This window comes from Delphinus delphis, chromosome 8 (assembly GCF_949987515.2).
Source record: "Delphinus delphis chromosome 8, mDelDel1.2, whole genome shotgun sequence".
Lineage (NCBI taxonomy): Eukaryota > Metazoa > Chordata > Mammalia > Artiodactyla > Delphinidae > Delphinus > Delphinus delphis.
Window position 1 is genome coordinate 108049976 of NC_082690.1, and position 15449 is coordinate 108065424.

At 60.5% G+C, this 15449-nt stretch overlaps 1 protein-coding gene across 2 annotated transcripts in view; it reads left to right on the top strand.

Moving 5' to 3' along the window:
• The first annotated feature begins 1840 nt into the window (after nt 1-1840).
• The window catches only part of OSBPL5 (oxysterol binding protein like 5), a 64619-nt gene continuing 51010 nt past the window's right edge, over nt 1841-15449 (top strand). Inside the window, exon 1 of one of the 2 annotated variants that reach the window (XM_060019477.1) lies at nt 1841-1924. The gene's annotated coding sequence lies outside the window, so the exon portion shown is untranslated. The remainder of the gene's footprint in view (nt 1925-15449) is intronic. The other variant, XM_060019478.1, reaches the window with a different exon arrangement.

Below are 15449 nucleotides of genomic sequence, written 5' to 3' on the forward strand. Positions count from 1 at the left end.
GAATTAGCATAAATTCAGAACCGAGTGAGAAGCCAGTGGCTATACTTCAGAGACGGTACCAGCCACTTCTTCCCCTGGGTTCACTAGGGGAGTCCTCTCACCCCGGGGACTCGCGGCAGCCTGCAGGGTGAGATGCTCTTGTGCCCCGCCCCCCTTGACAGGTGGGGAAACCTGAGCACGGAGCTTCACGAACTTGCCCAAGCCCCGACAGCTCCTAGACGGCGAAGCCCACCCAGTGCGTCCCCAGAGCCATCACCAACAGCCCCCGGCTCTGCCCATCTCTGTGTCTTTTCTGTCCCATCCCTGCACTTGGCCACGTGTCCATTTGACCTCAGCAGTGTCATTGCATAAACTCAAGCTCGCTTCAAACAGCCAGCATCAACAGTGACTGAGACTTTCCCTACTTGGGCCCTGAAACCTCCACCCCAGCGGACAGAGGCTTTGTTTTCTTCCCCAAATTCCCTGTGGATTGGCCCTGACAACCAGCCATGGGCCAGGCTGCCAGCAGCCGCATCTAGCTCCACGCAGAGGCTTCAAAGAGCATCCGGGCGGGTCTCGTTGGCCCCGCGCTGCACAGACCCTCCCCTGAAGAGGCAGAGGGCTCCCACCCTGGCCCTGAGCATCTTGTCTGAGCGGTTCTGCATCCAAAGGCCTTGCAAGGTGACTGTGGGGCGGGACCGGTCCCGGGGGTGAGCCCAGGGCTGCCGAGGCAGCACACCCCACCCCTTAACCCGGGGTGCTTTGGTGCCCTGGAGGAACCACCACCTGGCCCAACGGGGTGGGCACGATGCTGAGGCTGCGGGCAGTGTGGGCCGGGGCCACCACTCGGCCGGCTGGGGCAGAGCTAAGGTAGGACTTCCTGCAGCCGCTCCCCTGAGAGCCTGCTCCAGCTCGAGGGTCTGGAAGGGGCCTCCCTGCGTGGCTCCGTGCCCCGCCTGGCGGTCAAGCTGCACCCCGCTGACCACCAGTCTCCAGGGCTGCCCTTAAGGTACGCTCCACCCGACATAAGGTGCTGGGGTTCTGCGGAGGGTCAGTCCTGTCCCTTGGAAGGGAGCAACTGACAGATTCCGTTTGGAAAAGTCCCCGCACCCTACCTGGTCTGGGGTGGCTGGCAGTGGGTGGACCCAGCTTCAGCTGGTCTGCCCCTGGGGAACAGTGGCTGGAGGAAGGCCCCGCAGGCTCTGCAGACCGAGCCCCAGGGCACCTGGGACTGGGAGCGGGGGCTGGCATTAGAGTGTCTCATCTATACAGGAAGGCTTCAGGGGTCTAAAAAGCTCCCTGGGGGCAGAAGGGGTGAGGGGAACACACACAGGAGGAAATCCACAAGAAGGTGGGCTCCTGGCCCAAAAAAATCATCCTCAGAAAGAGATGCACTGAGAAACATGGGTATGAGGCAGGGGTCCACACGTGGGACAAGGACAAAGGGCTCGGGTGTCTGGGTTTCCTCTTGTGTTCCGGTGGCTTCCGCCTGGGGGAGAAATGGTGACAGTTTCTCGGGGTCGGAAAGAGAGGGGGTCCCCCCCACTCTGGCTAGGGTGGGCTGGAGGCCTGCAAGAATCCGTGATCATGTGCCCTCCCGCACCCCTAACCCATGGAGGCTGACCCCACTCACCAGCGCTCGCTCACCCCGTTTCGGGAGGGACGTCCGAGCGCCGGGCGCGCCAGGCAGAGGGCGGCGAGGCAAGGCCGCGCCAGGCAGGGAGTGGGGTCGCGGCGCGCCCGCTCCGCTCGCCGATCCCGCCCGGGTTTTGCGGCCGCCGCGCCCTCCGTCCCTCTCCCCGCCTCCTCTCCTCCCTCCTCCGCTCCCTCCCTCTGCTCCCGCGGTTGGATCAGTCTTCTGGCATTTCCTGCAGCCGGGCCGCGCCGCCAGCTGAGACCCCGCGCGCCCGGCACGGCCCGGCCCGGCCCGGCCCAGCTTCTCACGGTAGGAGCGCGGCGGGGGACAAGGAGGGGACGAGGAGGGACCGAGGAGGGGGCGGGGAGGAGGCCGCGGCCCAGAGAGCCGGGAGCGTCCAGGGGGCCGCCGGGGGGGAGGGGGGGCTGCTGAGGGGGCTGGGGGAGCCCCGCGCCGGAGCCCGCAGACCCCGGGGACTGGGGCGTAGCCCGGCCGACCCCGACAGTGGCCGGAGCTGGGGAGCCCCGACCCGGGCCGTCGCTCGGGGAGCCCGGGGTGATGCGGCTACGATCCCAGACACGGGCGGGCGGGTTGGAGCGCGGGTGGGGCCGGAGTGTGGGAAGCGGCGGGCAACCGGGCTCCCCAGTTTCGGGGCTTGAAGGAGCGGGGAGGGGAGGGAGGGTGGCTCGGTCCATCTGCGCGGAGTGGCCGGGTCTGTGTCCCCAGCTCAGCCCAGACCCAGGGGATCTTGAAGGGGCAGGGTCTGCGGGAAGGGGACCTGCCGCCTCTGGATGGGGTCTGGGATTAGCGTCTGGCCTTCCAGCCTGGGGCTTGGTCTGTGTCCACAGAGTGAGGGGCTGCGTGAGCTGAGGGGGAGGACCTCTGCTGTCACCCACCCCCCGGGCCCTCCATCTCTAGGCCACTGAGCCCCTGAGACAGGGAGCCTTGGAAATTGTTCAGGGGACATGAGTCTACACGAGGGTGCCGTGCACTTGACGATTCCCGCGGGCCAAGGGAGGGTGGGATGTGGGGGTAGGGGGCTGTCAGCAGCTGGGGGGGCCAGCCACTGCCACTTGGAGCCCCCAAGCTGGGCCGTGTGCCGTCGGAAGACCCTGGAATTGGGATTCTGAATGGCTCCTGGGGGTGTGGACAGGGCCCACCACGGGCAGGTGGGCTTCTCTGCCCCCCGCTCATCCTTGGTCTGAGCCAGGCCCAGCCCAAGCAGCTGGTTGGATTTCTGCGCTTTTGCCATTTGGGGGTCCGTCTACACCAGAGATCTTTTATATGTGTGTCTGCCCGTCTGCCTGAGCCTTCAAGGTACCTTTCACAGGCCGACCCCTGTGGTGTTCCCCCAGGCCAGGTCCAGAGGCAGGACCGGGCTGGCACAGCCTTTGGGCTGGATGTGGATGCCCTTGCAGATGTGGGCGCCAGGTGGATCCGGGCCCCGGACAGCAGGAGCCCTCCCCTCGAGTGGTTTGTCGGGTGGCTTTTACGCACTTTCTTGGCTGCGAGGCCTTGCCGCTCCTTGAACTTGACAGGCTTCGCAGGCAGCTGGCAGCCCAGGGGCGTCAGGCTTCAAGCTCCAGGTCCGCGATCCCATTGTCTGCTTGCGCGCGTGTGGGGCAGGGCCCGGGGCGCCAGGAGGGTGGGCACTGAGTGTGTCTGTCTGGTCTGTCCTGCCAGCTGTGTTTAGAGATGGTGACAAAGCAGATGGGCCAGGCCAAGGCCCTCGAGTCCGGGCCTCGTCCTGGGGAGGCTGCTGTGCAGATGTGGACCCATGGGCGGTGCTTCCTGGACGCCAGATGGAAGCCCCTCCTTCCTGGGCCCGGGGGTCAGGCTGGCCTGAGTTGGGCCGGGGATCAGCTAAGTCTCCAGAGGTTTGCTCCCGGCTCTTTTCAGAACGCCGGCTGCAGCCCCTCCCCTAGAATGGTCGTTACTGTGCTCAGAAGTTCGGGGATCAGTTTCTCTCCTGAAATCTTTCTTCCTGGAAGCTCCCTGAGCTGTGATAGTCATCTGACAAGCTGCACCTGGGGGTGGGAAGAAAGGCTGCGTGACAGGCCAGTGGTTTGAAGGTTGTGGTGTGTCTTTGGCAGCTGTGTTTGGGGGACTTGCACTTTCTGATGATTCTGTGCTTAAGTCAGCGTGGGCGCGCATGAACGCGTGCGCGCATACACACGCACAATGCACAGGTGGACGAGAACGCACCCAAGGTGATGGGAGCGTGCTTGCCCCCTTCCCATTCATTCAGGGGACAGGTGTGCAGCCACAGCTGGGAAGCAGTGTAGCTCACGGTTACATGGGTGAGACCTGAACCCCAGGACTGGGGACTGTTCAGGGGTGCACGGTGTGCGTCAAAAGGATCCCCGTCGTCTGGACTTGAAGGGAGGTGTCAAGTGCAGGGCCCACCGTGGGGTCCACGGGTCGGATGGAACCACCTGGCGGCTCTCAGGAGGCAGAAGCCCAGGTGGGCACTGTCGGGTCGGGGGCCAGGGGTTGGGAGGCGCAGAAGGACGGTCACCAGGCGTGCCGCTCGCAGCTGTCACCAAGGAACAGAGTATTGCTGTCCGTGCCGGATTTGCCCCACGACGAGGGGCAAACCTCCTCCCCAGGACGAGGCCCGGACTCGAGGGCCTTGGCCTGGCCCATCTGCTTTGTCACCATCTCTAAACACAGCTGGCAGGACAGACCAGACAGACACACTCAGTGCCCACCCTCCTGGCGCCCCGGGCCCTGCCCCACACGCGCGCAAGCAGACAATGGGATCGCGGACCTGGAGCTTGAAGCCTGACGCCCCTGAGCTGCCAGCTGCCTGCAGGTCGAGGAAGCAGAACTTACAACGGGGAATGAGCTCTCTGTGGGTTTATGGCTGGCCTTGGTGGCTCGGTAACCTGCACCAGCTCCCCAGCCGTGTGAGCAGATAAACTTCTCCAGGGATGGTAATGGTGATCGAGGACAAAGGACTTGGACTTTGGATTATGTGTCGTCTTAGCATCACAGTTGCTCCAGGCCAGGGCTCCTGTGTGCCCGTGGGTGTGAAGTTGGCATATATTGGCGTCTGTGCTGAGGGCAGTGGGCACCCGCTGTGTGGTCAGGACCTGCCCCATTGAAGGCCAGGCTTGGATGGGACTGCGTCTGGGACACGAGGTCTCTGGCTTAGAGTTCTCTGTCCGGTGAGGTAGCTGGGGAATGAGCCGTCAAGGTTAAGAAATGCTGCAGGACCGAGACGTGGGGCTGCCGGGAAGTGCCCCAGGGATACCCAAGAAGGGAATCCCTGCGCCAGCATCACACACCCTTGGGATTCAGAGAGGGAGGCTCGAGGGCCATTGGGAAGGGCCTCGGAACCACCGGGCCAGGCCCCTGGGGAGGTGAGAGAATTGCCAAGGTTATCTGGGTCATCCAGCCAGTGAGAGACCGTCCCCACCACTCAGGACAGGAGCCTGGTTGGCCCGCGCCAGGGGACTCACAGGGCCTTTGTCGAAAACCTCAGAGCTAGTACTTTGCTGAACTCCCAAGCCCACCTCACACCCACTCTTCTCTCCAGACTGGCCTCTGCTCCTGACTGAAGCCTCCATTCGAAGGTGCTGGGTTTCATTTTCTCAGCGCCGTGATCCATGCATTTCTGGAACCATCTCCATCCCGTATCTGTTCAGTCGAGCGGGCGGGCACACTGTTGGCACCTGGGTCACCCTTCGCTCATTGCTTGGATGTCTGCTCGGGGCTCTGCCCCCGGGCCTGGCACACAGTGGGTGCTCATGGGAAGCTGTAGAATCGTCTTCGCCCGGGGATGCCCCATCCTGCATCTACCTCGGGTCTGTGGACCTCACCGGCGTTGACAGGCAGGACACCTGACCAGCCCGTGCCCCCTGTCCTAGGAGGGATGGACCCAGCTTGCCCGCCTTCCCAAGGGTCCTGCCATTTCTGGATTAGAAGTATCGTGTGCAGAGTTCACTGGGCGAATGGAGGTGGCCTGGACTGTCCGGGCCCTCCCTGGCCCTGGCTGGGAGGAAGGGCTGCAGGGGGGTGTCCAGGCCTCACGACGGAGCAGTGCTGCCCCAATCCCAATGAGAGGGATATCTCACAGGCTTAATGAGCACATCAGGAGGGGATCTGGGGCCGCCCTGTCCCACAGGCTGCTGACCCTTGTGACCAGCTGGGGGTCACTTTCTCTTGTCCAAGGCCGAGGAGGGGCGGAGACCGGGAGTAGGCAAACGCCCAGGAAGGCAGAGGGAGGGGATGGCCCAGCAGGGACGGGCCAGGCTTCTGAACCAGGAGGGAGGGAGGCCGCCCGATCCTCGGCCAACAGTGGGCAGGGGCGGTGGCTGGCTTGGCCACAGCCACCATGAACCCGTTTTCAGTGGCTTCCACTCGAGGAAAGGCAGTCCGCCAAGGGGAGGGATCACGCGGCCGTATTGATGTGCCCGCCTATTGGGGTGAATGCGGCGCAGGGGAGGTGGCTTAAAGGGCCAGGCCTGCGCGGCGGCGCAGGAGTGGGGAGGATGGGGCGGTGGGGGATTCGGTGCCCGCCTATTGGAGTGAATACGGCAGAGGCCATTAAAGGGCTGGGGGTCTCCCCGGGGTCTGTCACCGGGGCGGCGCCGAGGCTGCTAGGGCGGCTCCAGGTGGCTGTGTCCTCTCCCGCTTCCCCAGGAGGCCAGAGGGAGGGGCCGGAGGGTGAGCAGCTGGGACAGGAAGGCCGACTGCCTGCCCTGTAGGATGAACCTCATCCCCACCCACCCCACTCAGGAGTCACCCAAATCCAGCGGGATCGGGGTGGGGGGCGGGGAGTGCGCACTGTGTCTGAGGTCTGCAGACCCGAGGACCGAACGTTCTGGGTCAGAGAGACCAGGGACAGGCTTTTTGCTACTTACCGACACGTTTACCGAATGTGTTTTTATCCCTTTGCTGCTTTTAGAGACAAGAAGGGTCTCTGGACCGGGGGTGGGGCGGGCTTCATGGTCAGTCCTCAGCCGCCCTTGGGGTGACACCCAGGGGTCGGGGGCCCTTGCAGGTCCTCCCATGGACCCTGGGCTTGTGGGCTTCTCACCCCAGCCCCAGGAGACAGGGGATGGGGGGAACCCCACGCCTCCCAGTTGGAACCTAAAGGCCAGTGTGGCACCTGGCGCAGGGCTCTGAGAACGTGGTCAGGGGTGGCCGTGCACGGAGCCCCCGCCCGTTCAGGACGCCTCTGCGTCCACCTCTGCAGTGGCCCTGACCGGGGCCCTCTCCGGGTCAGCACTCAGCCAACCCAGAGCGACAGGACAGGCTCTCCTGCACCACCCTGTTCCCGAGGGGAGCCTGGATGCCCGCCGCCTCCTCTGCCGGCCCGGCCTGGGCTGAACTGAGCAGGCCCCTGGAGCCCTGGTACAGGCCTGGGGCTGGAGGACGGCGCAGAGGCTGGCCAGGGTCCCAGGGATTGATGGTGTCAGGGATCACGGTGGATGTGGAGGCCAGGCCAAGGAAGCGGCTCAGGGATTCTTAACCCCAAGTCCTGGGGCCAGCAGTTTCTACCCCCTAAAGCTCTGTTTCCCTATCTGTAATCCGGGCCCACAGCAGTCCCATGAGAAGTCATGAGACGGGTGACCATTGGCCCCGTGTTGGTTCTCTGCCTTAGCTCCTTGTGGGTTAGGAACCAGACCTCCTTGTAGGCTGGAGGCCAGGTGCACGGTAGGGCCTGGGGGTGCTGGGGGTGGGGAGGGAGAGCTGGAGCTTCACATTAATGCCCAAAGATGAGCTCAGGTGGAGTGAGAACCCCACCCCCAGGACTGAGAGCTCCAGTCCCCAGCTGACCTTTAGCATGTGCCCATCTCCTGGGCGGAAACTGACCCACAGAAAGGGGCTTCGGTCCTAATGCTTTGTTCTCTGGCTTCAGAGTGAGTGCAAAGCTCTCACCTGAGCCCTCTTGTCTCCCCTCCCCAAACAAAGCTGAGGTTGAGGTCCAGGGACTCACAGGGTCCACCCAGCTTCTATTAGAGAGGCAAGGAGACCGCAGCCCAGAACATGGCAAGATCGCCGTGCTGTCCTCACCGGGCCTCCGTTTCCCTGTCCGTAAGGCTCCCCGATCCCTGACATCCTGTGTTCCACATTCCTGTGTCCCCCAGACAGGTGGTGATGGGGCAGGAGCTGGGAGGGAAGGGGCGCCCTGAGCCCCAGCTCACTGCCCGAGGCCCAGGTTCCCTGGACGGCTCAGGTCCCCAGCACCTGCCCTTCCAGCTGTTTTAGCCTGAAGTTACACAGCAAGTTTTTGGTGTGGTTTTTTTTTTTTGAATTTTATTTTATTTATTTTTTATGCAGCAGGTTCTTATTAGTTATCTATTTTATACACATCAATGTATACATGTCAATCCCGATCTCCCAATTCATCCCACCCCACCACTTCCCCCCCTTGGTGTCCATACGTTTGTTCTCTACATCTGTGTGTCTGTTTCTGCCCTGCAAACCGATTCATCTGTACCATTTTTCTAGGTTCCACATATATGCGTTTATTTACGATAGTTTTCTCTTTCTAACTTACTTCACTCTGTATGACAGTCTCTAGCTCCATCCACGTCTCACAGCAAGTTTTATATGGAAAAAAGTTTCCACCAGTTTTTAAAAGTGTGAAAGCCACAGGAATTCTCTGGCGGTCCAGTGGTTAGGACTCCACGCTCTCACTGCTGGGGCCACAGTTCAGTCCCTTTTCGGGGAACAAAGATCCTGCAGGCCATGCAGTGCGGCCAAAAAAAAAAAAAAACAGGGTGAAAGCCACAAGACCGATGGTTGGAAAACTCTCCCCCTCTCCCTCGGGCACCACACATGACTTCCCGTCACCAAAGCGGCTGCCTGCTGCTGGCCCCTCACCCCTGCCTCCCTGCAGTCCGCCCACGTGGGCCACCCGGCGTGAGCCCTTTGTAGAACCTGCTGCCGCTTCTGTCATCCTCCACCCCCTTCTCCTGGAGCAGAGAGAGAGCAGCCCACTTTGAAGGAGCCCTCGCCCACTCCAGCCCACCCACGCTGTTTCCGCTTTGCGCTCCTGCGACAGAGCACAGGTGGCCCCTGCTCTGAGGCCTCCATGCTGCCTCTGGACTGCAGCCGCCCCTGAAGGGCAGGACCCCTGGAAGGGCAGAACCCAAAGGGTAGGACCCCAAAGGCTGCCAGGAAGAGACCCAGCCCTTGGTCCCGGGAGGCTGGGTTAGTTTGGGTCTGCAAGAAGATGACACCTTGACTCAGAATGTAAGACTGCAGCCCCACTGTGCGATCCTGAGCGTGAGGCCGCCCGGGGACAGGGCCTGGTTGCTTTCCAGCGGCCACTGTGGGTCATCCTTGCTGGTCAGCAGGCTGGCTCCGGAGGCTCCCAGGGAGGGGGGTAGAGGCGTTCCCCTCCGAGGGGCAGTCTCAGTGCTGGGCCTGACCATTGGGACCCCCTCCATGCCCTGCATGCAGCCGTGCAGCGCTCTCTCCCTGGCAGTGGGCATCCACCACCAGCCACTGCAAGGCCCGTCCTGCAGGAGAACCTTCCAGCTGCCCAGAGCTGGCCAGGCTGGGCCAGCCTTTCTTCGCCTGATCAGAGGGGAGAGTTTCTCAGTCTTGGGGCAGGGCCCCGCCCTCTGCTCTGCTCTCGCAGATCGCCAGGCGTTCGCTCTGATGTGACTTAGCACCTCTGTGCCTTAGCGTACGCTGATCCCTTGCCTAGAAAGCCCTCCCTCGGCTCCGTCTCGGGCGCTGACTCTCGGGCACAGTGGGGTCGGCGTCCAGGCTGTCGTGCAGGGAACACCAGGTGCCTGGCCAGCGCAGCCCTGGCCAGCACTTTGTCTGTGGGCCCTGCATGGGTCCACCTCACCCCTTATCTGCCCTTCTTTTTTTTTTGCTAGAAAATACTATATGTAATATTTTAAAGATGTTTTTAAATTGAGGTAACATCGGTTTAAAGCAGCACGTAAGTTTCGTGTGTATATAGAGTGTGTACACTGTGTTTCGAGCTCTGGATACACTACCACATGCTCACCACCAAAATGGTCTCCATCCGGTCCCATACTGTTGGTCCCCTTTACCCGCTTTGCACCCCCGTGCCCCTCCCCCCACCAACCACTGCTCTGTTCTCGGTATCTACTCGTTTGTTTGGGTTCGGTTTGCTTTATCGTTCATTTTGGGTTTTTTGTTTGTTGGATTCCACATGAATGAGACCCTACAGCCTTCGTCTTTATCTGTCTGACTTGTTTCACGTAGCATAGTGCCCTCGAGGTCCGTCCGTGTGGTCTCAAATGGGCAGGATTTCGTCTTTTCTGGTGGCTGAGTAGCATTCCGTTGTGGACACACCACTTCTTTGTCCTCTCAGCCTTCTTCTCACAGGCTGGGGGTTGGGTCTCCAGCCGGAGCCCCAGGCCAAGCCCTCGCCTCCTTCCACTTGCTGGGGAAATGTCACTTGTTTTCCTGGCAAGTCAGCGAGCTGCTGCTTCTGTTCGTTGGTTTGGGTGTTTCGTTTTCAGGCGGAGGCAGGGAGCGCGGTTAAGCCAGATGCCCGAGTCCGTAAACAGCACCCCTGGAAAAGCGCTCCTGACCTGCCGTGGGGGCTCTGGAGCCCCCCGTCTGACCACGTGGACGCCGAGTGGCGTGGTGGTTAGAGCGTGGGCTCCGTGGGAGTCCCCCCCACTCGGACACGTCACTAGCCAGGGAGCCCTGGACAAGTCCCTTAAGCTCCAGGCCTCAGTTTTCCCGTCTGTGAAATGGGCATGGCAACGCCGGCCTCGGAGGCAGGGGGAGGATGTGCTGGAAGCCCAGAGCCAGCCCCCAGAGATGCTGCAGCCACCGGCCCTCATCTGGCCGAGGCTCTGCCAGCAGGGAGGGACCATCTCCTTATCACTGATTAAAGCTTTGATTAATGAGTGGGAAAGATTTACACCTAGAAACCACAGAAAAGAGTAAAACCGATCCCGCCTCATCAAGGTCCTGTTCTCTGGCTCTGCCTGCTTCAGGCTGGGAGCCCAAAGTTCCGGCGCAGGACGGGCCCCTGACCGCCCTCCCCCCTGGGGTTGCCAAGCTGACATCGCAGAGTGCTTTTGTGCTGTTGCTATATATGGATGAATCCACAAACAAATACAGGACCCTCTGGCTCCTTGACAGATGTCGCATGACTGCCGCTCTCCCTTCACGCCCCTGCTTATTTCCCATAACTTCGGAGTCACGGAGAAGTTGCAAAAACCCGTATACGCAGCCTTTTGCAACGTCGTTTGAGCCATGCAGTTATGAGTGCCTCTGCCTCGTTCCCTATCCTTATTTTCTATGTATAAGTCAGGACTTATTTCCACTCCTCTGTCGAAGGACTTTGGGTAGTTTCCGTCTTATCCCTGGAGCGTGTCCTGCGTTGGGTCTCCTGGGGCACGTAGACGGGTGCTTCTCTGGGATATTGGCCTGCGGTGGCGTCTCGGGGTCCCAGGGTGAGCACGTGAGCAGCCCACTGGGTGTGGCCAAGTGGATGCCACTGATGCCCCAGCACACGTGGGGGGAGCCGGCCTTTCCCCCACAGCAGATGGGGAAGGAGGACAGCCAGTGAGCGAGAAGTCACAAAGCTCCCAGCACCGGCGTGGGGTGGGGGGCTCTTCCCAGGGCCTGGCCCAGGTGGGGGGCAGGGGCTGCGCCTCCCAGTAGGGCGGGGTCCTCGGCTCACCGTTCTGGGGTTGAGACAATCTTTCTAAGCCAGTCCGTAGACTCTCCTGGCCTTGGGGACCCGCCTGCTGTGTCACCTCTTGAATCCCACTGGACGGAGGTCTTTCTCCCCACCTCTGCCTGGGCTGCCGGCTGAACATCGACTCCCAAGGGCCCGCGGAACAAGATGTTTGCCAGGCTCTCCCAAGGGGTCGCCCAGCGACCAGCACGTTCTGTTCATTAAAAACAAGAACTATATGTAACGTGATGCCCGTAGTTGATGACTCTATTGTATAATTGAAATTCACTAGGAGAGTAGAATTGAAATGTTCTCACCAAGAAAAAGTAAATAAGGTGTGAGCTGATAGATGTGCTAATTAACTAGGTGGGAGGAAGCCTTTCTCTGTGGAACTTGTATCAAATCAATGTGATGTACACTTTCAATATTTTACCGTTTTATTTGCTGATTATACCGCAATTAAGCTGGAAAAGAAATAGGCTGAACCTGAGACGGCAAGGGTCCGGGGAGGGCGGGTCTGGCTGAGGCTCTGCGGGCCCTGCCTGGAGCTGGTTAGAGCACACAGGCTTGAAACACAGCCCCACCCCCCCATGCCAAAAATGGGGCACAGATGGCGGCCAAGTCCCAGACCACGGTATTTCCACGTGGCTGTTACGCAGAAGCAGATCACTGGCGGGAGGGCTGCTGCCTGGTTGTCTGGTCTCCTGGGGCCTGGGTGCAGAGACCATTGGTGATGCTGGTGCACCAGCCCTTTGGGTGCTCGGGGCCACTCTGGTCCACAGCCACCAGCTGGAAAGTGGCCCAGGCAGGATTTGGGCCCTTCTGCGGCATCCATCCTGGGAGAGAAGCTTCATCTCCTCCATCCCCCAGGTATGGCCGGGGAGATGCCCCTTTTCCCAAGGGTGCTGGCTGCCGACCCATCCATCTCGGGGAAGCCTGCTTGTGTGTGTGTATAGGTCAGCCAGGGTTGCTATAGTAAACACCATAGCTGGGGCGGCTTAAACAACAGACATTCGTTGTCTCCAGCCCTGGAGGGTGGAATCCCAGATCCAGGCGTGGGCGGGGCTGAGTCCTCCTGAGGCCTCTCTCCTCGGCCGTATAGATGGCTGTCTCCTCCCTGTGTCCTTACGAGGTTGTCCTTCTGTGTGTGTCTGTGTCCTGATCTCCTCTTTTTATTTGTTTATTTATTTATTTGGTTGCGCCGGGTCTTAGTTGCGGCTCTCTGGCTCCTTAGTTGCGGCAGGCAGGCTCCTTAGTTGCGGCGTGTGAACTCTTAGTTGCGGCATGCGTGTGGGATCTAGTCCACTGACCAGGGATCGAACCCGGGCCCCCCGCATTGGGAGCGCGGAGTCTTATCCACTGCACCACCAGGGAAGTCCCCTGACCTCCTCTTCTTATAAGGACCCCAGTCCTGTGGGATTAGGACCCACCCTAGTGACCTCATTTTACCTTAATCACCTCTTTAAAGACCCATCTCCAGAAACAGTCACATCTGAGAGACGGAGGGTTAGGCCTCCAGCAAATGAATTTGGAGGACACAATTCAGCCCTGACCGTGGGTAGTGGGGTGGCCATAACCTTGGGCGCCCAGCACAGTGGGAGGGCTCATTAACAGATTCCTGGGCTGCGATTCTATTTTTATTTCCTGTGCAGCCCACATGTTTGCAGGGAGTAGGATTTTGAGGCCATCAGAACCTTTAACACCCATAAATGTGCAGAAATGTTTTCAGATTTCACTCCCTTGGATCTCGACTGTTTTGTAGCTGCCCGGGTGCCCTTGGCCAGCATTTTCAGCGCGTGCACCGGGGATGGAGCCAGAGGCCCACACCACACGGTACGAGGTTCACACACACATGGACCCGGTTGCGCTTCCCTGGGTCTGAGCTCCACCTGTGGGCGTTCGTAGGGTCGGCACGCCTGTGGCCGTCAGGTCCTGCTGCCCTCTGGCCTTCCCACCTGCCAGGCCATCCTCTCCCGGCCACAGCATCCCAGGCCCGGGTCAGCTTCCCCATCACCACTGCCCGCTGTCCAGTTCAGCAGACACCTTCTGCAGTGGCCCTTGGGAAACCAAATGTGGCCTTTCCTTCAGGCCAGGTGGACAAGGGGACGCTGCAGCAGTGGGCCATCCGTTCTGACGCTCACAGACCTTCCTGTGCCAGCAGCTGTGTGCAGAGTCCTGAGAGCTGGCCGAGTGTGCTCTCCTGCCCTGTTCTCTGCAGTGCTGGCGGGGGTCCCCAGGGGTCCCCTGCCCCTCCCTGTTACCAGACCTGATGGGTGCCCTCTGGGCGCCGCGTAGGGCCTGTGGAGACCTCCACCCAGAACTCAGGAGGGGGAGCAGGTGCTCAGCTGTTGGTAGCAGATGCTGTTTCAGGAGGTGGTCCCGGGGGTGCCCACTAGGCCTGACCTTACGGGCTTCCTACTGAAGCTCCAGATACAGCAGAAAAGGGAAGAACGGCTTCTTCCACGCCAGGTGGGTCCCTGAGGGGCTTCCCCCACGTGCGGCCACCACCAGCCCCGCTGAGCGCCCGCCAGCTTGTGCTTCCCCCCCACCCCGGCCCCGGCCACCGGAGCTGCAGGCTGGGCTGGCGGTCAGTTTTTAAACTGCGGTTTAACAAATAATGGGAGGAAGACACACAGGCAAATGACTGCCCTCCTGCCTGTTCATTATTTTTAAACTGTGTCTGCTTTTCAGTTTATTTTTAAATCTCAAAGGCACAAGGAACATGCTGTTTATCTCCGGCAAGCCTGCTCTCTCCGACGTGACCGTTCACCACTTCCCGGCCAAGCCTGGAGCATCCCGCCTCTGGCCGGGCCCCAGTTGGCCTGATGGGCAGGAATAACCCCGCAGAACCCATGGATCCCGGACACCCGCTCCTTCAGGCCATGGGGGCCTCTCCCCGACCAGGGCCGCTTACCCGGCTCAGCTGCCGGGTATCGTGGGCTTCCCCGGTGCGCAGTGGTTGAGAGTCCGCCTGCCGATGCAGGGGACACGGGTTCGTGCCCCGGTCCGGGAAGATCCCACATGCCGCGGAGCGGCTGGACCCGTGAGCCGTGGCCACTGAGCCTGCGCGTCCGGAGCCTGTGCTCCACAACGGGAGAGGCCGCAACGGTGAGAGGCCCGCGTACCGCAAAAAAATAAAAAAAAAAAAACCTTATCGTGTTCAGGGGAAATCTTTCTATACTGCTTTACCCACGTGATGCCTTGCAGGCTTAAGGTATAAACGAGAAATAATTTAACCCTTTTCCTGGTGACTTGGGTCATTACAACGATTAATTTTTTCTAATGCTTAACATTTTGCTGAGGGCCCTTGACATGGTCTAGCTCCTTTAATCTTTAAAACCACCGTATGTGGTGAGCTGTGTTACCACCCCCAGTTCACAGGTGGGAACGCTGAGGCTCAGAGAGGTGAGGAAGCCTGCCAGAGTCACCCCCCGCCCTCACTGTGGTACATGACAGGCCGGGATTAGGCCAGCTCACCTGATGACGCTGCCGTGACACCGAAGCCCTGAAGGGATGCCGCCTCGTGCGGGGCTGTTTGTCCCTGTGCTAACAGGCCCCAGACACCTTTTCTTAAACTTCTTGTCGGAGGGGTTGTCAGTTATTTCTTTCCTTAAAACACAACTTGTTTCGGCTTCTGGTCCACCCGTGTCTGGGATGGACTTGATGAAGAAGGTTGTTAGAAATGTGTGCAAGCCAAGAGCGAGCAGGAGCTGAAGGAGGGCCGAGATGTGCCGGGGAGTCGTGAGCAGAACCGCAGCCGGGATGTTCTGTGATGTGACGCCTCCCTTCACCGCTGCTGAGAGACTTGCTTCTGTCCGTGTTCTGCATCTCGTTCAAAACCCAGTAGGGCTCTTCCGGGTTGTTCGCAATAACCGATGGGTATCCAGTGCCCACTGGAACCCAGAATTTCGGGGTACAGTACAGGCACCCCCTCTGTTCAAACTCAGGACCAGCTGTGAGGTGCCTGGCAGCGCCAGCTTCGGGTGTGAAACCAGGGCTCAGAGACGGTCCGTGCCTTGCCCGTTCCGCCAGCTGGTGAGTCCAGGAGCCCCTCGCAGGTCGGACACCGGGTGCCCCAGATCAACTGAAAGGCAAAGGAAGGGAACGAGGGGGACCGCAGATTAAGAGACTTAGAAGGGGGCCTCACAGTTGGACGATGAAATCGTAAAGGTGAAGGTGAGGGTCTGGGAGGACCGG